Raw genomic sequence first — 24,309 nt, forward strand, 5'->3', positions numbered from 1 at the left:
TCGTAAGCTGTCTTCTAACCATCTGAGTTTGCAGTTATTATAGGTTTAGGAGTCAATTTCTGGGTTTGTCTCTGTTGGATGGATTTTTTCCCCTTGGTTTCTGTTTCCTCTCTGGTCTTCTGGTGTGAGTGGCTTGTGGTTCTGAGGAACAGCAAGTCTTCAGGTCCAGTAGTGTTTTTCAGCGAGAACTTTGGCAGCCTCTGTGACTTCTGGGGTTTTGGAAGCCAGCATTGCCTCTGAGGTTCCGACAACTGGTATGACCTCTGAGTCACACAAGTGTGGCCTCTGGGGTTCCAAGTACTGGCTTGGTCCCTAGTACAGGCTGGCCTCCAGTGGAGCAAGTGATCTTCAGCCAGAGCTGTGGGCCTAGGGTCCTAGTATTTGTGTGGCCTTCAGTAGAGGAGTATGAAGCCCAGGGGAGGGGTTACTGTTGGGGACTGTTGGGTGGGCTTTAAGGAGTTTAGAGGATGGTGTGGGAAGGGTGGTATTATCTGGGATTCCTAGTACCAGTGTGGCCTCTAGTAGAACAGGGGACTTCTCCTGGGGTTGTGAGCTGGAATATGGAGACGTATTTATCAATACATATTAATATAATACACATTAGTTGATTTCCATCTAATAACATTGAAATCACTGCTAACAAAATTGGCAAGGAAGCTTGGGATTTTTATTTCAATTCTTTTTGTCCAATAATAAATATACCCCATGCATGTGCAATTACTTTGCTGTAAAGTTACTTGGCTTAATGCTTTGGTTTGTGTGATCAATCACCTCTTCAATTTAGTGTGTGATATACCCTTTCAGTTGCCTTCAACTTTAGAAGTTATTTTTAACTTTGTTTTCAAATACCTAATACACTTTTATATTCAAGAGAAATTTCAAATCATTTGTTTATTTATCTTATGTAGATGGGTGTTTTTCCTGCATGTATATGTATGGATCACATGCAAGCAGGTCCTATGGAGGCCCAAATACGGAGTGGAATGACCTGGACCTGGAGCTAGAGGTGGCTGTGAGCTGCCATATGGGTTCTGTGAATGAAGCCTGGATCCTCTGGAAGGACAGCCAGAGCTCTTTACAGTTGAGCCATCTCACCAGCCTCTCAAGTAGGTCTTTACACAGAGTATAATTTAAATGTAAAACTCTAAAATAAAATATATCCAGGAAAATGTTTCTTTTCGTATTTCCCAATACATAAAATTAAAAGAACTTTGTGCCAGATGTGGTGACATATGCTTCAATCTGAGCACTTGAGAGACTGAACACATATAGCCAAAACAATCTTGAGGGGGAAACAGACAGCAAAATAAATAAAGCTGAGGGCATCATGATACACGATTTTAGCTTATACTCTAGGACTGTGTGCATAACCAGTGGTGGGGAGCTGGTCTCGCACGCACAAGGCTCTGGATTGACTCTCAGCATCTCAAAACAAAACCAAAAACCAAGCAATATTACTGCAAAATCATCATAACTCAGGCCCATGAACCAGTGGAGGGGCAACTGGGGATATAGAGCAGAGAAAGAGTAGAGTAGCATCTTCTCTGGGGGTCACAATACTGAAAATAAGTAAGCAGGAGAAGAAAACTATCACAACCTCATCTACACACACACACACACACACACACACACACACACACACACACAAATCAATTCAAAATGTATAAGACCTGAAATTATAAAATTATCTCACATTGGTTTAAGTAAAGAAATTTTAATTAAGGTCTTCCAAAACAAACAAACAAACAAGCAAACAAGGAAACAAAACAAAACAAAAATAGGTAACAAAAATGAAAATAATCAAATGACATTCTATTAAAGAAAGGCATTTTGTATCAAAGAACGATGAGATGAAAAGAGTCTAAAGAATGAGAGGAAACATGGGCAAACAGTTAACATGAAAAGTATGAAAAGCCTGGGGCTGGAGAGATGGCTCAGCGGTTAAGAGCACTGACTGCTCTTTCAGAGGTCCTGAGTTCAATTCCCAGTAACTGCAAGGTGGCTCACAACCATCTGTAATAAGATCTGATGCCCTCTTCTGGCACGAAGGTGTTCATGCAGATAGAGTACTCCTATACATGAGATAGATAATTCTTAAAAGAAAAGGGGGAGATTAATATCCAGAATGTTACAAAGAACACTAAAAACATCAAAGAAACCTCACCCAATAATCCAACTAAATGGGCTACAGACAGTAGACATCTTTCAAAGGAAGATATGGCCAGCGTCCTTGCAAATCAACACCATGAGGTATTGCATCACAGCAGGTAGGAGAGCTAGTTGTCATCCACAAGTTAACTAAGGTGGAGAAAGAGAAAGTGATAAACTGTTGGTGCACCCATAGATCAGCACAACCATGTAGGGAAACAGTATGGAAACTCCTTAAAAATAAAAATGGAACAAGGAAGATGGTTCAGGGTGTAAGAACATTCATTGCACAAACCTAGTAATGGGAGTGTAACCCCATAACATAACAGGCTCAGCTTGATCCTGCACACGCCAGTGATCCAGCACCAGGAGCGAGGGGACAGGCCTGTTGAGGTTCACTAGCCACCAGCCTTCTTGGCAAATGTGAGCTCCAGGTTAAGGGAGAGACAACTTAAAAGAATTACATGGAAAGTAACAGAGGACAACCTAGTGCCCTCCTATATCTTCCATGTGCACATAGGCACACACATCACACATATACATCACACTCACACACATATGTAAGCCTCAAAGAGAGCTACCATTTAAGCCAGCAGTTCCACTCATTAAACATATATATATATATGTATATATATATATGTATATATATATATATATATAAAACTCATTAAACTCATGGACATATAAAGAAAGGGGCAGTACAAATATCACACAGTGGAATAGTACTCATCCACAAAAGAGCTACCTGTTTTCAGATGCAGAAAAATTGGCGGAACCAGAAGCCGGCATGTTAAGTGAAATAAGCCAGACGTAGAAGGTCAAAGTACCACATATTCTCTCTCGCTTCTAGAAACCACAAAGTTGCCCTCATAGAACAATAGAGGAGAGGAGTCACCACTGGAGACGGGCGAGGGTGAGGAAAGCAGAGACTCAGAAAAGTCACCAGGAAGGTCGTTAAAGCAAAGAGGAGGGACTGGTTCGTGACTGGTTGCAGCAACCTGTGGTGTATTTTATTTTTAGTCTTTTAAAATTTAGGTATTAGTAGTATTACTATGTGTGTGTTGATGTATGTTTGTGTGTGTGAGTGCAGGCACATGCATGCCATGGTGTTTGTGTGGGGGTCAGAGGACAACTTTCAGAACTCGGTTTTCTCCTTCCACCCTGTTCCATTGAACACATGCAGTCAGGCTTAAGGACTGTGGCCTGTTGCAGCATGTCACCAGCCCAAAGTACTCCAAAGTAATTAGAAAAAGACAAAGACTCCCAGCACACACAAGTGGTTAACGTTCAAAGAGAGGAAAATGTGTGTTACTCTGATGTGATCATTTATATTGTATGTACTTGTATGTACTTGCATGTACTCTGATGTGATCATTTATATTGTATGTACTTATAGCTTTAGCTTTAGTATAGTACACTCATAACCACATCAATTGTCAGTGATAAGAAATAAAAAAATAAAATTTACACAACTTGTGTGTGTTTCTTTGTCTAGATATTTAAGTATCTATTTGTGTGTGACCCACATAAAATGCAGGACATTCAGCCCTCCGTATCTCTGGGTTTTATATGGGTAGATTCAATAAATTCTTTATATTCATACAATTATATTGAGCATGTAAATTTTTGTCAGTGTCCCCTACACAATACAGTATAGTAAATATTTATATAGTATTTATATTGTATTCAATATTGTAAATAATCTAGAAATCATTTACTATGCGCAAAACAGTATGTGTATATTACACACAGATCCTGTATGGATCTGTGTAAGGGATTATGTAAGGAATTTGAGCATCTATAAGTTTTGGTTGTAGACAAGGGGTGAATATATACAATATGCTGCCCTTTTAATCTTAATATTATATCTTGGAATCCTTACGTTACTATGCTCTTTAGAATTCTTTGTTGAGTTCCGTCTACAGACGTTACAGAGCTATTTCTGTGGCAATGGATTGTTTACGATTGGTTGCAACATCTTCGGTGTGTCTTCCTTTCAAAATTTTTATATCAATTATTAGTGTGTAAGTACCCATGAGGGTCTATGCACATGTGTACAAGTGTGGGTGTGTGGTGTGTTTTGGTAATCTTTTACTACTGCATACGATAGTTTGTACATGTGCAGATATAGTAAAATCACATTCAAAGAGTTTAACAGCAATGGCAAATGTCGCATTCGATCTTTCAAACTGTATGAATAAGGCCAGGGAAAACACGAGGCGCCTAAGGGCTGAACCGTGAGCTTTGAGAACAGTTAGGCAATTTCAGCATAAAGCAGACCCCATATTACATTCTGAGAAGTGAGGTTACTGAAGCCCAGGGTAAAAGCAGAGTAGCCACAGTTGTGCTGTGCATTTCCGTATTTCTCCCCTGGGATGTGTATTAGATTGTATCTTCGCTAGTGATGGAACACAGGGTTGCCAACACGTGAACTTTTGCCTGCTTGTTAGATGACATATGGTTTTCCAGCGCATTACAAATGTGTATTCTTTTATTTTGAGGGAGGTTGAACATAATTTCATATATTTGAGAGAAATTTACGCATTATCATGTGAGCCATTTGGGTGATGACTTTGGTCAGTTTTCCCGTGGGGATATTGTTCTCCTTGGTTAAATTTTTAAGAGTCTTGTTGTGTTGGGGAGCTTCTTGGAAATGTGGATATTAAAAACATTTCCTCAATTTTTCATTTGTTTCATTATTCCAGCTCTGCGTATACTCTTCTCTTTTCCTTTTTTTCTTACCATGTCTATTTCATCATATCTGTGTTGCTCCTGGATTTCACATTTGAGGAAGCTCTTCTCCTTGGCACTTTATAAGGAAATCTATCTATTTTTCTATTATTTTGATGTTCTATTTTTTGACACTTACATTTCTGAACCTATTTGCAGTTTATCTTGATATACGAAGTGTCATGTAGACCCAATCTTATTTTTTCCCACCAGCTATGCAATTGTTTCCAACATCATTTATTTAAACATTCATTTTTCGATGTTGATTAGAGCTGAGGATTTTTGTTATATATCAGATTTCTATACATGTACTCAGAGCCCAGACTAGACCCTTGGGCTCTACATACCATCTCTGTAGCCTTCATTTGTACATTCAATGAACTGTTTGCTCCCACTAAATGCTAATTGTAGACTGGAGAAATAGCTCAGTCAGTAACAGGCTTGCCTTGCGAAAACGAGGATCCAAGTTTGATTCCTGGAACCCATTTTTCGAAAGACGGGCATAATGGGTCATATTTGTAATGCCAGCATTGGGAACGCAGAGACAGGAAGGTTCCTGAGGATGACTAGCAGGTGAGCCCAACTGAATTGGTAACCTCCAGGTTAGTAAGAGACCAACGTCTTCAGACTGGAGAGATGGCTCAGCTGTTAAAGGCTGGTCTCACAACCAAAGCCACAAGACTTTGTTTCAAAAACAAAATAAAAACAAAAAACAATAAAACAAGCAAATGGAACCTGAGAAATGACACCCAAAGTTGACCTCTGCCCTCCATGTTCATGTGCATATGTATTTGCACACATGCACAATGCTAATTCTATTTTTTAAATATTTATCTTATATTTGTGTGTATGGGTGTGTGTGTGTGTGTGTGTGTGTGTGTGTGTGTGTGTGTGCAGGTCTATGTCTATCTCTGTGTCTGTGTGTCTCTTCCTGTGTATACATGCACAGGTGCCTTCTGAGGTCAGAAGAGGATCTCTTTTGGTGGGAATGGCAGACAGTTGTGAGCCATCCAGTGGGGGAGGTAGGAACCAAACTCTGGTCTTCTTTAAGAGCATCCAGTACCCTTAACTGCTGAGCCATCTCTTGAATCCCTCAAATACTAATTGTCTTTAATTTAATTTTTCTTACCTTCTTAATCACTTATTATATTTTCTATATTAATTAGGAGTAGGATTGAACAAATACCCAAGAAGTCTAAAAAGAGACATAAACAAGACAAAAGTTTAGCAATTAGATTATAGAATATTCCTGGATGATACTATGAACTCATGGTCTCCTTGTTTCTGTTCTGCCAGCCTTCAGAGTGGCTTCCAACACCAAGGTTGCTTAATGGCTCAAGGTGATCTACTCATCCAAATAAAGTCTAAAGAAGAAGGAACAGAAGAGGAAAGGAAAGATGATGTTCTTAAAGATACAACTCAAATCTCTCATCTATATTGCAGTAGCCATGCACATAACCAAGAGAAACAAGGGAGCTGTTGCATGGCCTCTTTTCCTGTTAGCATAACAAAATGTCATCCTGGACTTTCTTGTGGCCATGGCAACCAGAGCAGAACAAGACAGTGGTAGTCAGGTCTATAGTAATAATAATAGTGATGAGGTTATTGACCCTCCTAGTGAAGGCCAAGAGACCCTCACTTGGGATTCCAGATATTATTATCTCCCTAGCTGCAAGTGATCTTGGTAGATGCTGGATTATAGAAGGTGTAAAGGTGACTAAAGATGAGGCTCTTTGATGCAATGACTATGAGGTTGCCATCCATAGGTGGTTTCTGCAGTGATGCAGCTGTTAGGGGAGAGTCCCCCACTCATGTAAGTATGACCTCATCCATGCTCTGTACATGAGTCCAAAAATCTCATTGATCTCACCAAGTTAGACTTTGGAGAAATTGGAATCTGGTCTATTCCTGGCATTCACCAGGGGTGGTCGGCCATTCACAACAGAAGTAAACCAGAAACTTAGGGTCCCTATGCTGTGACTGGGCATATGCTTAATAGGGTTTGAAATTGGAAAAAAACAACATGCATTCTTTTATGTTTCTCCCAGCCAGATTGCAAATTATTTTAAAGCAAAGATATTCTATAAAATTTACATGATCTGTGAGACCCAGTATAGTGAGTGTGTGTCACCCAAAATAAACATTTACTAATTTCATTAAATTTATATTTCATTTAAATTACATGTCTAAACATAGGATGCAGAAGAGAACTCAGGAAATTTAAGTGTTGTGCAGTGTCTCCCATAAAATATATCATTTGCTTTAATGTTTGATTTAAGCTTTGGACATGATGTACTAACACATTTGGCTTTGCCTCTTGTACTTTTTCTACCATGTCTTATAGCCTCATTTAAATAATCTCATGCACATATTTTAGAGTTAAAAAAAAAACAAAAAAACCACACATCACTTTTTCCAGACCAGCAAGCTGTAAGAATCCAAAACTAATATCAAGTACATCAATACAAGATTATAGTTGTAGAAAAATTTAATTCTAGTACACAAAACATTTCATATTTAGCAAATGAGATATATTTTTATCAGGAAGTATTTTGAATAATTAATTACACAGTTTAAAAATTCATTTAAAATATTTATGATTCTTTAATCAGAGGAGTAGTATATGTCTTTAAAACTCAGTGTATTAAAGACTGGGAGGGTTGCTTGGTGGTTGTTTGGTGGTTGTTTGGTGGTGGTTGTTTGGTGGTTTTAGCATTTAGCAAGCATGGAGACTTGAGTCTGGATTCCCCAGAACCCAAGTAAATTCAGAGTGGGCATAGCGGTCAACCCATAATTCCAACTTCAAAAGGTGGAAGACAGGGTCACTAAAGCAAGCTGCCTGGGAGACTGGCCAGATTGATGAACTTGAGGTTTGATTGAGAGACCCTGCCTCAGTGAATATGGTGAACTCAGGTTTGATTGAGAGACCCTGCCTCAATGAATATGTTGGGAGAGGCATCAAGAGTGATTCTTGACATTAAGGAGATAAAGGAATACTAGTTTGGCTTGCTTTTTCCTTTTCCTCTTCTTTATTCAATCTGAGATGCTGGATGCTGTTGTCTCTCATCCACAGAGGTCTTCCATCCTCAGATAAACCTTTCTGGAAAGATCCTCAACGACATGCCCACAAGTGTGAATCTTAGGTGATTCTAAATCCTGTAAATTTACTGTGAAGAGTAATCATTATGGTCACTTTGATTAATAACTATAATTTTCTATTAATTTTTATCCATTGAAACCTACCTATAGGGCTGGAGAGATGGCTCAGCAGTTAAGAATACTTGCTGCTCTCACAGGGGACCTGAATTGGTTACCAGCAGCCATAGTAGGTGGCTCACAACCACCTGTGATTCCAACTCCAGGTCATCTGATGCCCTCTTCTGGCCTCCGTGGGCATTCCCTTGTAAGTGCACACTCACACCCTCACACATAAATAGAAATTAAAGATGAGATATTTAAAATCTATAAATAGGTTCCCGATTTCACACAGATACTAAATCACGATGATTTATTCATTACTATCTACTGAGAGAAAATAAGTAAACGAAGCTCTAGTTCTTTTGCTTCATACTATGAAGATATGCACAGGTATATACAGTACACATGTCAGCTTTCATCATGTGCCACTGTAACTATACTGTGACTCAGGCCAAAGTCACTGGCAACTTTGTAAACCTCAGTGTATCCAGGTTACATGTTATAAAATGGCAACATTTTGCACCTGGGTAGCCAACCGCCTGCGGAGCAACATGCCTAAGTTTCATTGTGACTACTGTGATATGTATCTTACCCACCATTCTTCATGAAACACAAAGAGAATATGAAAGACTGTTAACAGAAATGGATAGAAGAGCAGGCCCAGAGCCTGACTGACAAAACTACGGCTGCATTTCAACAAGGAATGCATTCTATGCTCCTCCACTTGCAGGGGCCATGATCCCACCTCCCAGGTCCTTCTCGGCCTGGCATGATGCCTGCACCCCACATGGGAGGCCCTCCCATGATGCCAACGATGGACCCTCCTCCTCCTAGGATGATGCTTGTGGGACTAGCTGCTGAAATGAGAACTCCCATGGGAGGCCACATACCCGTGATGCCTGGTCCTCCAGTGATGAGACCTCCCGCCTGCCCTACGATGGTGCCCACATGGCCTGGCATGACCTGGCCAGACAGATAAAAGCAGAAGCGCTCTATCGGTTTGTATTTCTTGTTGTTTCACCAGGAGATCTAGGTGCTGAGCCTGGGTGTTTACTAGATGCATGACAAGGAACTTCCCTTTCAGGAGGGAGAAGTGACACAAAAATATACGTGTTTTTTGCTTATATTGTGAAATGTGAAAATAAAACCGTCAGATCTTTAGTTAAAAAACAAAATGGCAACATTTTTCTTCCTTGCCTGGTTTCTATGGAACTCACTGCCCGTCTAGTGAGGGTTCTTGTATGTATTCCTCAAGTTACTTAAGAATTTGCTTCATTTGGTTGGTGGCATGGCTCAGGGGCTAAAAGTACTTGCCATCCAACCTCATGACCTGAGTTTAGTTGTTGGGATGCAGATGGTGGAAGGGAAGAACTGACTCACAGAAATTGTCTTCTAACTTCCTCATGAGTGTCCTGGCATATGCACATGAGAACTTGTACACGTACACACACACACATACACACACACACAAATAAGTAGATAGATAGATAGATAGATGATAGATAGATAGATAGATAGATAAGATAGATAGATACATAGATAGATAGATAAGATAGATACATAGATACATAGATAGATACATAGATAGATAGATAGATAGATAGATAGATAGATAGATAGATAGATACATAGATACATAGATAGATAGATAGATAGATAGATACATAGATAGATAGATATAGATAGATAGATAGATACATAGATAGATACATAGATAGATAGATAGATACATAGATACATAGATAGATACATAGATAGATACATAGATAGATAGATAGATACATAGATACATAGATACATAGATACATAGATACATAGATACATAGATACATAGATAGATAGATAGATAGATAGATAGATAGATAGATAGATAGATCGATCAACCACCTTTTCTTCCTTCTTCACAAGTACTCTGAGTTTAAGTATTTCCCTTGAACTACAATTTTACTGAGATTTTTTTCTCTTTGAGTCTTTTTCTTTCTTAGTTTGCCTTTTATTAGGAAAAACACATTTTTTCAACACTGTACTGCCAGGTTCTGTATCAACTTGACACAAGTTAGAGACATAAGAGAGGAAGGAACATCAGTTGAGAAAATGCCTCCATTAGATCTAGCTGTAAGGCATTTGATGAACTAGTGATCAATGGGGGAGGGCCCACTCCATTGTGAGTGGTACCATCCCTGGATGGTGTCCTGGGTTCTATAAGAAATCAGGCTGACAGAATACAGCAAATACAGAGGCGTATGCCAGCAGGAAACCACTGAACTGAGAATAGGACCCCCTTTGAAGGAATCAGAGAAAGAACTTTCTTAGTTTGACCCTTTATTACAGCAAAACCAACCAGAGCTTCCAGGACAAGCCACTGTACCAAAGGTTCATGGACTGACCCTGGACTCTGACCTCAGGGTTGCAATGAATATCCTAGTAAGAGCACCAGTGGAAGGGGAAGCCCTGGGTCCTGAAACTGAACCCCTATGAACTAGACTGTTGGGGAGAGGGCAGCAAGGGGGGCATTTGGGAGGAACACCCTAGGAAGGGGGGGGGGGGGGCCCACGAAACTGGGAAAGGAATAACATTCAAATGTATATAAGAAATACTCTGGGTTAATAATAAAAAAAAAAAAAAAAAGAAATCAGGCTGAGCAAATCATGAGGAGGAAGCCAATAAGCAGCGCCCTCCCATGATCTCTGCATCAGCTCCTGCCTCCAGGGTCCAACCCCTCTTGAGTGCCTGTCCTCAGTTCCTCCAATAATCTGGAAGTGTAAGCCAAATAAACCCTTTCCTCCCCAACTTGCTTTTTGATTATGGTGTTTTATCACAGTAGTAGAAACCCTGACTAAGACAAACATCTTCTTAAGAAAAGACTTATGGGAGATCAAATTTTGAGACACTTTTATGTCCTCACTGTCTTTATGATAACGGCATGTAGAGTCCAGTGTTCGTTTGCTTGTTGGTTTTTAAATCATCCTTGTCTTTTTTGGAATTCTGTAAGGGAGTACTATGGACAAGATGACTTTCCGGACAGCAGACATTCTTACCTCACAGTATTGAGCACTTTGAATTCCAAGGTCAAGGGGACTTGGATGTCCGGTGAGGGTCTAGCACCGCATTCTTAGATAGCTGAATCCTTGCTCAGCCCTCAATTTCAGAAGGGGGAAGGGAGCTTTTCTGGGCCCTTTTTAAAGAACTCTCCCTGACAGGGCAAACTCTCACCACCAGCTGAGACCCTCAGTTACTACTATTAATTAATTGTGTGGATGGGTGGTAAACCCAGTCTATACCAGTTACAGAGTTCTACTTTAAACATCATTTTCCCTAGAGAATTTCACCCCCCACCCCACCCCATCCCCACACCCTGGCATCAGATACCTTGGAGCTAGAGTCACGGGTGATTGTAAGCTGCTGAACACGGGTGAAGAGAAATTAAACCCAAGATACAGTCTTTTTTTTTTTTTTTTCCTTTTGAATCTAAATTTTATTTATTTTTTTTTATTAACAGTATTTCTTATATACATTTGGTTATTCCCTTTCCCGGTTTCGGGCAACATCCCCTCCCCTCCCTTCCTGATGGTAATGGCTGAGCCTCTCTGATGACCAACTTCCTCCTTCCTCCTCCTCCTCCCCTCCCCTCCTCCTCCTTCTCTTCTCCTCCTCCCTTCCTTCCTCCTCCTTCCTCTTCCTCCTTTTCTTTTCTTCCTTCTCCCTGCCTCCCCTCCTTCTCCTTCTCCTCCTTTTACTTTTTGTATGTTAGTCTGGGCTCATAGTTCAAATGTGCAGCCCATCATAAGAAAACCAAGATAGCAGGAGCTTGAAGCATCTCTTCACTTCACCTTCACAATCAGGAAGCAGAGAGCAACGCTACTGACCTTTTCCTTTTCCTCAGCCCAGTACTGCAGACTTCAGGAAAGGTGACACCTAACTTTAGGGGTATCTTCTCATCTCAGCCTAATCAACATAATCCCCCAGAGACTAGATGCTCCCTCACAGGTGTGCCTGGAAGTGTGTCTCCTAGGTGACTTCAGATCCTGTGAGGTTTACCATGAACATGAACCACCCCAGTAGACAAATAGATGGTCTTTCTTGTGGCATTCTCATAGTGTGGCATTGTGCTCTGTTCTCGTCTTTCATGTGCCTCCCCCTGCCCAGTCTCCCTCCAGCACGCACAGCCTCTGGCTATCACTCCCTCTTTCCTCCTACCCTCCCTGTTCTCTCAGGATTCATGGGCTACAAGCACACATGAAATACACACACACACACACACACACACACACACACACACACACACACAAATCTAGGTTCAGCATGAGAAGAAAATGTAAGTCTTGCCTTTCTGTGTCTGCTTTATTTTGGTTACCACAGTAGCTTTCATTTCTATGTGTTTTCACACAAATACTATGACTCCTCTTTTCTTAGAGATGCATTTCACTGTATTTGTATCACATTTTCTTTCTCCAGTCATCTGCTAATGGCCACCTAGGCTAGTTAAAGGGTTAGACACTTTTTCAGGGCTGGGGGTTGAATGCAGAACCTCATTAGGGCTAAGCAGACATAAACTACTGAGTGTAAGAGGCCTTGAAGTAGTCACAGAACACACCCGGACACCAAATTCTCAGCCCAAAGGGAGTATATTGCTCTGGAGGGGGACATGGGGAGAGCTGCCCCTATATCATCTAGGATAGGATGAGTGGATAAATCCTGACTGAACCAGTAGAGCCAAAATAAGAATTTTGGTAGCTGGACATTGGTGTTTTGATAGCTGAACCTTGGAGTTTTAGGCATAAGGAAGTGGACACATAATGGAGTAGACCTTGGTGGCTAGCTTTAGGAATGTAATCTTGTGGTTTATCAAGAGAGAGGGAAGAGGGGTTGGCAAGACCAGCCGGCACCATGTTTGCCGTGCTGTCAGAGAGCCCTTTCCTGAGCCGCACACCTAACTGTTGGAATTCTGAGTCCCCTTTGCTCCACCACTCACCTCTCAGCAGCTGATCTCACACCGTGGAGTTTCTTACAAATGCTCCTATTACAGCTCCTCTAGGTTCTGATAATATAAAACTATTTAGCACCGTTGTTTGCGTATCTCAGAGGTACACAGACAACAACCATACCCCAAGCTGAACTCGTGCTCTGCCTAGATCATAAACTCGTCTGATCCCACACTCAACTGTGATGTATTCCCTACCTCGGTGACAGCAATATCCGTTCAGATGGCCAAGCTAAAGATGGGGGACTCAGCTTTTGTACCTGCTTCCTCTTTTCTATCATAATAGGCACGCCTAGCGTGTCACCAGCACGTGCTGACTGGGCCCTACACACATTCTGAATTTCCTACCTCTCCTTTTCCTATTACTCACAGCCAACACCAGTACCTACCCAGGGCCCTGCATTCACGCTGAGCTCTTAGCGGTTCGCTCTGCACATGCAGGCAGAATGAATTGATCCTGTCAGGCCTCCCCGCAAGCCGAGCACACTCGGGGACTCTATATTACTCTCATAAGAAAGAGCGGACCTTAAGTCTTCTGGTTCCCTGAAAGAGATGAAGCCTCTGGCATGGTCTCAGTTGTATTTGTGGCCTTATGGCACGGCGTGCTGGTCATTTAATTCCCTGACAGGTCCTTGGCATTGGGCCAAAGCCATTTCCTCTGCCTGGGAAGTCCAATAACCCTTCCTTCCCCATGGCTGGGCTTCTTCTCCACTGGCCCCACCCTGCCCTGGAAGCCATTTCCACAAAGAAGCTTTCTCTGACTCAGTGAAGCCAGTCTGTGCTTTCCAGGCGACTTTCTCTCATGTGCCTGCTGCCCTGATTGATGTGTTTTGCAGTAGCTCCTATGAAATTTATCCTTTGAGCTACACCCCGCACAGAGTCTGTACTGAGTACATGTTAGCTGAAGGAATCCGTGATCACTATTTGCATTTTTCTATAACTCCAACATGGGCAGTTTAAACTTTAAGCAATATATGGCTTATTCTTTAACGGCACTGAGAGGGTGTCAAGAAGAATGAAATTAAGATGCCCGTGTGAGAGAACCTCAATACAATGTAGTTCGGGGCTGGTGAGAGGGCTCAGAGGGTAAAGGTGATTGTAGCCAAACATGGCTATGTGAGTTTGATCCCCCGAACCCACGTAAAGATGAGGGAAAAGTAATTTCACAAAATTGTCCCTGACTTCTACATGAACACACACACAAACACACAGACACACACACACACACAGAGACACACACACAACATACCAGCATACAACAAAGGAACTACAAAGTATACTTTTGCAACTTTAGACTCCATTTTCACATGCAAATGAAGCAAACCCCATATTCTTTTACATATGTGATCACTCTCAAACTCAGTACTTTTTGAGGCGGACAGACTATGCTATTTTATTTTTTCAATTCACTGATACCATCGTCCCTATTTTTATTGATACCTGTCTGAGAATAGGGTCAAGGAAATGACAACTTCACTAAAGTACAAAGACAATCATCACATAATTCATAATAATTCCAAAAACCTGTCAGCAGTTCTGTTAGGCAGGGTTTTTAGTTCTTAGCAAACAATTTTAAGTGCAGCTAACATAATCCCAAGAGGAAGGTGTTTCTTATTGAAGCCGGTGAGGTGGCACTACCTGCAATCCCAGCATGTGTGAGGCAGAGGCAGGCACATCGGGAATCCAAGGCCAGCTTTGGCTACATGTGACCAAAAAGCAAATATTAATTAGTTAATTAAAATAAAATAATAAAAAGGACAGCTTGTAGGATTTCCAGAAAGATAAGAAAACCTGGTTTGAAAATGAGGCTTGGACTAAACCACCAACCAAAGAGTACACATGGACGGAGCCAGGACTCCAGATACATATGTAGAAGAGGATGGCCTTATCTGACATCAGGGGAGGGAGGCCTGATGCCCCAGCGTAGAGGGATGCTAGAGTAGTGAGGTGGAAGTGGGAGAGTGGGTGGAGGAGCACCCTCACAGAGGCAAAGGGGAGGGAGGAGGGAAAATGGGGTGGGGGGGTTGTGGAGGGGTAACTGGGAAGGGGGATATTATTTGAAATGTAAATGAATAAAATGATTAATAAAAAAAGAAAAGAAAAAAATGAGGTTGGGGGAGGGAGAGGGAACTGTGTGGTCACATTGGGCCCCTAGAGTCTGTTTGGCTTGGGCATCACCACTGCTGTTACCCTGTCTGCCCTCACTGATTATCACCTGGCTGTTCTTGGAAGCTTTGCCACTGCAGATCTTCCGCCCCGGTCTGACAGGCTCCCCACCATCATACCTCTTTAGGTCTAAGAATTACAAGCCCTGACACATTCTGGAGAACGCGTCTTATAGCGTCAGGGAATTTATCCCTCCTCTAGCTTCAAGGAGGCTAGAGAGGGAGGGTCTGGACTCTAATTTGCCTCAGAGAGAGGAGAGCCTTCCTTCCTGTCATGTTGGGAGAGGGGCTGGATTTTACACCTACCCAGGGGGAATTGGATGTGGGGTAGCAGAGTGAGGTTATGATAAAAATGCATTTTATGCATGTACAACATTCTCAAAGAATAAATAAAATATAATACTTTTAAAAAAAACAAGCAAAGGACAGATTATAGGTCCCTTCTGAAAAGGAGTGGATAGTAGTCCAGAGAGCACTGATTCCCCAACCAAACATGGTGGCCTTAGAGAAGGTGGCCATGTCTTTGCTTCAGCTCACCCCAGCCTCCCATACAGACACACATGACCCGGGTCACTAGGCTTGGCAACTGTGCAGAGGAAGGAGTTGACAATTCCACATTGTATGCTAAGATTAAACTGCCATGCTCTACTTGAAAACATGTACAATTTAAAAATAATCCTTAGAAACAAGAATTAATCTTGTAGAAGAAAAAGTGCTAGTGACCAGTGCACAATAGCCTAGACTATCATGTATTAAAATAGTATAAATACTTAAAACATGAGCTTTTCCACCTAATACACGTGCTACACACTAGACGTAACTATGAACATGTTGTGTCATTATTTATCATGGTATGCAGTCATCCGTCAGAAGACGGCGGTTGCTTCTTCCTGTGCTATTGTGGACACTGCTGTGCAGAATGCTGTTAGAAATATCTGTTCTGCTCCCTGCTTTGAACTCTTGACTGAGATGTGGAACTGCTGGACCAAATTCTAGCTTTTTTCACAGTGAAAAACTTCATATCCTCGACAGCGGCGTCCAGGGTTCAAATTTCTTCACGACCTGCCCAACCCTTGTTATTGTTTTTGTTTTGGTTTTCTCCAAATAACAGCCATTCTAATAACTATGAGGCGGTATCACATTGTGGTCTTAACTTGCATTTCCATAATGACTAGTGCTTGAGCATCTTTCTGGTACTCACTGGCCATTCATAGGCCTTTGGAAGAATCTCCGTGTAAGTTCTTTGCCCAATTTTAAAAGTCAAGTTGCTTATTTTGTTGTTGAGGTCCTTTGGTGTTTGCGATCATATTTTTTTCTCACCAACTTATCTTCTAATGACTTTTAAAACATAATAAATAAACAAACAAACAAATAGGAAGAAGGCCAGTTAGCCTAAAGTGGTGTTCATTTTAGTGGCTACCGTCATTACATCTGTCTGCGTAGGCAAAGCAGTTTCAGACTCGCTCAACAGATGGTACAGGGAGCATGAGGCTCGTTGATAGAATCACAACACATTCCATTCAATTAAAACTCCCACTTAGCAGATGCCTCAACAGTTGGCGTCCTCGGAAGCTAATGGGCAGCGCAGACATTACTCTTTCAGAGTCATCTGTACTATGTTTGGGTCTGTAAAACCTGAGGTGTCTGTCAAAGTACTACGCTGGTAGTTTTAGGAAGGCTGGAGAATAGTTACTGTGGGTGGACAGACGGACAGAATTTTCATCTCTGATGATAAGGCACTATGGAGAGTAGGTTGTTTATAAACAGAAAAGATTTGGAAAATGTAAGTTCTCTCATGAGCATGAAGAGTGCACCCTTAGATGACTTAGCTATGGACTGCAATGCACTGATATTAATGAAGGCATTATAAAGGATCCGTGGTCTCACAAATCTCCTTAGAATAGAGACCTGCTCACCCTTTAAAAAGTGCTGACTGTCAGATTTTTCTAAAGCTCGGCAGCTATTCATCGGGGTGGGTAGAGAATTCCACATACCTATGACTGCTTAGGCGAACGCACTTTGCTGTGTAAACTGTTATTCCACATTAGAGCGAGCAGGTGTCTCAAAACACTTCATTCCATAAAGTCAGACCAAGTGCTTTAGGAATCGGAATTTCCCTTTGTGCAAATCATGGAGCAGTCCGTGAGGGAAGGCAGAGGGGACACACATGGCACAGGGATGCAGACAGGCTGTGTGGTCTGGGTCTCCTGACCGGTTGCTGTTCCTAGAAAACACCTTGTCTGAAGCAGATCGTGGACCTGATGCCATCCCTGACGTCTGTTTCTCCTCTCCATCCCCAGTTGAAGTCTCCCTGTTCAGTCCCTCACTTGATCACCACAGGGTGATCTCTGCCTACCTAACCACACAGCCCGGTAATAACAACTTTTAAAGATCTTGCTGTCATCTGTATCTTTCCTATATTAAATTAGTTTATTTTATTGAGACATGGTCTCACATAGCCCAGGCTGGCCTCAAACTCCTGAGGTGGAAAAGATGACTGAGTTTTGATCCTCCTGCTGCCAGCTCCTGAGTTTGTCCATTACACACATGCACCATTTTATGATCATTTCACACAGTACTGGGTATCGAACCAAGAGCTTCAAACATGCTGAGTACGCACTTTACCAGGAGCTACATCTCCAGCCTCGGATCAGTATTGCTTTAAATCATTATTATCTAGGGTTTACAGACATTTCTAGACACTTGTTAAGTAAGTGAATTTACTTCTGGTATTAAAGCATCTTGGGATGCTCCCAGCCAACTATTGAACTAAGAATGAATCTCCAATGGTTAGAGAAATAACTGAATAGAGAAAGGACTGAAGGAGCCGAAGGGGTTGGCAACCCCATAAGAAGAACAATATCAACCAACCAGCCCCCCCAGACCCTCCAGATCCCCCAAGGACTAAACTACCATCCAGAGAAAACACAAGGATGGACCATGGCTCCATCCCCATATGTAGCAGAGGATGGTCTTGTTGGGGCGTCAATGGGAGGAGAGGCCCTCAATCCTGTCAAGGCTTGATGCCCCAGTGTAGGGGAATGTCAGGGTGGGGAGGTGGGAGGGAGTGGGTGGGTGGAGGAGGTAGCAACCTCATAGAAGTGGAGGTGGGGAAGAGGGGTGGATAGTGAGTTTCTGGAGGGGAAACCAGGAAATGGGTTAACATTTAAAATGTAAATTAAAAATGCAATTTAAAAAGCCCCCCTCCCCTCAAAAAAACTTCCTGTGTAAACTTTTGCAAAAGCATGGATCTTAGTCACGGTCTTAGGGGATCACTGGCCAACACTCACATCAACTTGACATTGTGTGTGTAGGTTCAGAGACTATGTGTCCTGTACTCCCTCTCCTTGCTCAACACAAACAACGACAAATCAGAAAAATAAATAAATAAAGCTGCCTCCCTCAGTCTTCCTGTCAAATCTCAAAGAACACTGCTTCCCACCCCCAAACAACAGGAAAACTCAGAACAGCGGAGCCTTGTATGGCAATGGATAGGCCTTGCCTTATTAATGTACAGCCACATTTTACCAGTCACATGATATGAACATGCTTGTAGTTCCAGCTAGTATAGGGGAAAGAAATTTTTCTTTCCTTGATTTCACTGCTAAAACCTGAAACAGTTTACCTCTCAAAGAAATGTAGATAGCCCCAAATGGTAGCATTTGAACCATAGATTGGGTTACTTCACAGAAGGATGGACTTCATGGACTGGCCGTTTCAGACTGAAAAATTACCTCAAGTCTCAGAAATGCTTTGGTCACACCCTGAGGACATCACCTGTTATGCACTTAAATGACAGAACAGGTATGTAAGATAAATTCATATCCAGAAGTCATGGAGTGCTGGTAAACTAACTGTGCCTTCAAAGGGGAAAGAAACAAGGCATTATTTTGTGATGTAACTGCTCCATGCACACTGGTCAGTTTCACAGAACCACAGGCAGCACTGGAAGGCAATATGAGCAAGTCTCACAGCTGAGCTCCACTCTGCCCTTGCTGGGGAAACAGGTGAGCAGCGTGAATCTGCGGGAGAAAGAAGAGTGACTTTCTATCCTATGTAGACTAGGTCTCTTCAGTTTGGAAGTGCTCCAGAGAAACTGGGAGAAAATACCTAATCACACGATGAGGGTAAATGTAGAACTGGCTGACTCCAGTATTAACAAAACCAAAAGACTGATTTTAGAAGGAAATTAAAGGTTAGTAAAAGAAGTACTGCGGATAACTCTGAGAGAGAGAGAGAGAGAGAGAGAGAGAGAGAGAGAGAGAGAGAGAGAGAGAGAGAGGAGAGAAGTATGTGTGCAAGAGAGAAAGGTTTGTGTGAGGAGAGGTGTGTGTGAGAGAGAAAGGTGTGTGAGGAGAGGTTTGTGAGAGAGGTGTGTGTGTGTGTGAGAGAGAGGTGTGAGAGAGAAGTGTGTGTGTGAGAGAAGTATGTGTGTGAGAGAGAAAGGTGTATATGAGAGAGGTGTGTGTATGAGAGTAGTGTGTATGTGAGAGAGAGGTATGTGTGAGAGAAAGAGAGGTGTGTGTAAGAGAGAGGTATGTTTGTGAGAAAGGTGTGTGTAAGGAGATGTGTGTGTGTGATAGAGGTGTGTGTATGAGAGAGAGAGAGGTGTGAAAAAGAGAAAGAGAGGTGTATGCATGAGAGTACAAAAAAGAGGTACGTGAGAGAGGTGTTTGTCTGTGAGAGAAATTTGTGTGAGAGAGAGAAAAAGAGAGGTGTGTGTGAGAGAGAGGTGTGTTTGTATAAGGGGTGTATGTGTGTGAACAAGGGAATTATTGGAAGGGGGAGAGGCAGGAGAGGGAGCACAATGAACCAATAATATACACCTAGATGAAGCAGTTTTAACATGACCGAGAATTACTTTGCTGACACCTGGTCTCAACGAGTTGAGTTCAGAGGTGAGGAAATGGTCGCAATCACACTGACAAGCCTCAGCCAAAACTCTCCTGTTTGAAGTGTTTGCTAAATCACATGCCTTTGCAAAAATGGACTCAAGAATGGATCGTCACTCAGCTCGGGCCTGAGAAACAAGACATGTCGGGAAGGCCCTTCTGCTCCAAGGAGCTGCTGAGGCGCCCCTTTGGGGAGACAGCGCCTTGGGTGCTTGCGGAATCTGGAGTCACTACAGCCACCAACCAGAAGATGGAGCCAACTCTGAGGGGGTGGAGCTGAGGGATGGAAGAACCTAATCAACCCCCCAGAACCATCCTCTCTGGACTGCCTGTGACTAATGATGAATTGTCCCACCACGAGTCCAGCAGAGATGCTGCTGCTGTGAACTGAGGCTGAGCGCATCGAGTTGCTTTAATTAATTATACTTTCCCCAAAATTGCTTTGAGCTACACATATAATTCAGAAGTACTGTGTCTTCCACGTGATGTCTTCTGTCTCTTTTAAGAAGCATCACAACCCTATTTAATCTTTCCCTGAAAATGTATCAGTACTTGAAGCTGCCATAGAAAAAAAAAAAAAAAAAAAAAAAAAAAGGGAGGAGGGGAGAACAGTAGTTCTTAATTTGTTTCCCTTCTACAAGGCAGATGACCGGAAGGGACGCCATACTTTGAGAATCATTTCCTCTTTGACTTCCTCTCTGATTTGAGAAGCACTGTTGAGCAAGGACGCCATTTACTCATCTTTCCAACAGCCAGAGCAATGAGTTTGGTCTTTATTAAGAGAACGCACACTTGTGATGATTAGTTTTGTCAGATTAGTGTGACCTAGAGAGTCTCAGTTAGAGATTGCCTGGATCAGGCTGGCTGGTGGGTCTGTCTCTGGGGGCTGCCCTGATCATCTTAATTGAGGCGAGAAGACCCAGTCTGAGAGGAAGCAGCACCACTCCTTGTTTAGGGCTCTGTAGGAGTAGAGAAAGCTAGGCAAGTACCAAGCATGCGTGCGTTCATCCTCTCTGTGCTTGACTGCGAATTGTGATGTTAAGTTCATTCCACACTGACCTTTCTACTACGGTACTACCTGGAGTTGTGAGCTAAAATAACTGCTCTCATCAATATACTTCACCACAGCGTCAGAAATGCAACCGGGACAGCACTTTAGAAATGCTTAGCACTGCCCTCTGCCCACCCTGATGCCACTCCCCTTGCCAGTGAAAGATTAGGGATGGGCAAGTCTATCATTCTGAATTCCTACTGTTGGGGAAGTTTCCCGCCTTCACAAAAAGATGTACAAAGAGCTCCCCTCTTCACCCCCTTAGTGAAGAGCTGGAGAGCAGCTGTCATCATCCTGCCATTAAAACCCAATGGGGAGCGCAAAGTGCACGGGGAGACAAAATGGCCTCGGCATTAGCAAGGAACCCCGACACAGAAAAACAGTTGTCCTATCCTGGGTTTTCTGTGCCCTTAGTGCAGGCTGGATTAGGCCTTCTGCTGGTTATGCTGGAGTGACGCCAATTTAGCACTTACCCTAAGCTGCTGTGGGCCCAGTGCACCTGGGCCTCTCAGCCTGTCCAAGAAGGTTAAGAAGAAGCAGGGGGGTGTCTTTATTTCCGGTCTCTGTAGCCATCTTGACAGGAATAAAGATATTCTAAAAGCGACACTTGTGCTTGCCCTTTGACCATCAGGCTGTAGAGGCAATGAACTCCAAGATAGTGGAATTTCCCAAGAAAATTTCCTCATGCTGGGGGAAGGAAGAGACTGGGAGTCTGGCTTAGCCAGAGAAGGAGCTTGTGTTTTGGGGACAAAACTAGGTGTCAGACCACCTTATAGGAGAGACTGGAACCCAGACAGCAATGATGGACAAGGCCTCAGCTTGACCAGGGTTGCCGAGTTATGCATAATTCTTGCCCTCTAAATTAAACCCAAACCTTCTCTCTGGACCCCAAAGATGGACACCTGTTCCTCTTCTCAACGTGGCCATGTTGAATAAATCTGCTTCACCAGCGCTTGCTTCATGGGCTGGCTTGAGGACAGCTGGGTAGGTCTAGCTTGTTAGGGTTGTGAGTTAGGGAGGGGGAGGCCTTGACCCCTAACAACTCTGATATCAATCTCTCTCCGTGTACAGTGTGCACAGAAGACTAGCTTTATGGAATTTTACAGAAGACCAGATGGCTACAGACTGACTTTAAGGTATCAGGCACAATTAATGACTAAGACATTACAGTCCCAGCCCTTAGGAATTCTGTGGCAGAAGGGTTAGGAGCTTAAGCCCAGCCTGGTTTACAAGAGATTTTGTTTCAATACTCACCACCCACCAAATTGATTTGGTTTGATTCAATTAAGTAAAATGTCAAGAACTAGTTCTAAGTGAAACAGCTTTTTTCGAGCCTCATCTTCACAAACAGAAAAATACCTAAAGTATTACTATGTTTTTAAGAAAAAGTCTCTAATGATGGTGAGCAAAGGTAACTTGAAAGCCAGACAACCTGTGTTCTATCTCTGGAAACCACAGTGAAAGCAGAGAATTGATTCAAGCACACCCATAACCATAAAGAGGAGGGGGGGGAGGGGAGAGGAGGAAGAGAGGAGGAGGAGGAGGAGGAGGAAGAGAGGAGGATGAATTCTTTTAAATCCCATAAGAAGTGTAGTAAGATAAAGAGCTTCCAGGGTCCTTTTAAAAAAAAAAAGGGCTTAGGCACCCGCCATTAATCATCACTTGAAAGGCAGAGGCAGGTGGATAACTGTGAGTAAAAGTCTAGCCTGGTCCATATAAAGAGATTCTGCCTCCAAATTAAAAAGTCTCTTTATTAATGTAGGTCAATTTGTTATTTATTTTTGTTGGAATATAGAGTTTGAGACCCCAGAATTATTATATTTAGATGATCCATATATATATAAAATGTCTGTCTATATTATCTATAATATATTATCATATACATAAAATTATTATAATTTTCTATCATTACAATATAGAAAGCTACAATTTTCTATCATACTATTACAAAGAACAATGTGTTTATTATCTCATTATGTGTTAAGAATGTAGAAAATTCTTTTCCATAATTTTCCAAAAACTACTGTCTACATTTTATCCAGTAATAGTTTATGGACAGTAAGAGATATGGTGTGTTTTTATATGTACTTGGTTTAGTTCTTTAATGGGAGACCTCGTGGGAGGGCACATAAATAATCCTATATTTTGAAAGCTAAAGAGAACCTTTTGTTATTGCTGTGATGGTCTATATTGCTAATTTTGCAGAATTTAGAATCGCTATGGGAACAAATCTCTGAGGACAGCTGAGGGATTTTTCTAGATTAAGTTCATTGAGGTCAGATGATCTATCCTAAGTGGGGGTGGCACCATGCCACAGGCTGGAATCCCAGACTGAACAAAAAGGAGGAAGGGGTAGGGGGTAGGAGCAGTTGTCACTCCCTTCTCCCTTCCCTGGCAACAGCATGACTCGCTGCCCCCTTCCCCATGTGACAGCTGATCAAACAGGAGCCTCCATGGCTTCCTCCCCAGGACAGACTTTCCACTAAGACTTGTGGCCGCATCAGCTCCTCCTTTCAACCGTTGTCAGGTGTCCTGTCCTAGCAACAAGAAAAACCACTAGGAAAGCGTGAATGTTCTGCTCATTTGAAGACTCTTGCTGGTTTTAAAGACAACCTGTTCTAGAAAAGATAACATAATGAGGGGAGGAAGCCTAGTTATCATCTTCCTAATGAAGTCCGTGCTCATGTCCAAGTACAAGTAATCTGTGTAGCGATTTTCTCCCTGAAGTTTGTTGTCAATGAAACATAAAAGAGGGACATGCACTCACACAGAACTCCTCCAGCCCCCAGGCCTTTGTGTTCTCTAGTCTTTAGTCCATTTGTTAAAAGGAAAATCAAATCACAACTTTAAATAGGGAAGTAAGTAAAGAAGCTTGTTCTAATGCTTTAGTCACGAATATGACTTGCACCTTAAAGTCTGCCAGCAGAAAATAGTTCAAAATTTCTATAATGAAATAGTTAACATTTTCTTCTCTCCAAGTTCCTTATCCATTTTAAAATTTAAGAGGAAAAGAAGGACCTCCCTACAATGCATCGCAGACAGTTATGTAATGTGGTCGTTAAGAACTTGCACATGCAGTTCTCTCTTGAGTCTCCTAATAAGCTTGGGAAAAGAACATAAACCAGATTCACAATTTCAAGCAAG

General features: G+C 42.2%; 1 pseudogene; it reads left to right on the forward strand.

The window, feature by feature from the left end:
• The first annotated feature begins 8,627 nt into the window (after positions 1-8,627).
• On the forward strand, positions 8,628-9,055 carry LOC116896992 (annotated as a pseudogene).
• Positions 9,056-24,309: the final 15,254 nt, after the last annotated feature.

The sequence above is a fragment of the Rattus rattus genome, chromosome 3, assembly GCF_011064425.1.
Source record: "Rattus rattus isolate New Zealand chromosome 3, Rrattus_CSIRO_v1, whole genome shotgun sequence".
Classification (NCBI taxonomy): domain Eukaryota; kingdom Metazoa; phylum Chordata; class Mammalia; order Rodentia; family Muridae; genus Rattus; species Rattus rattus.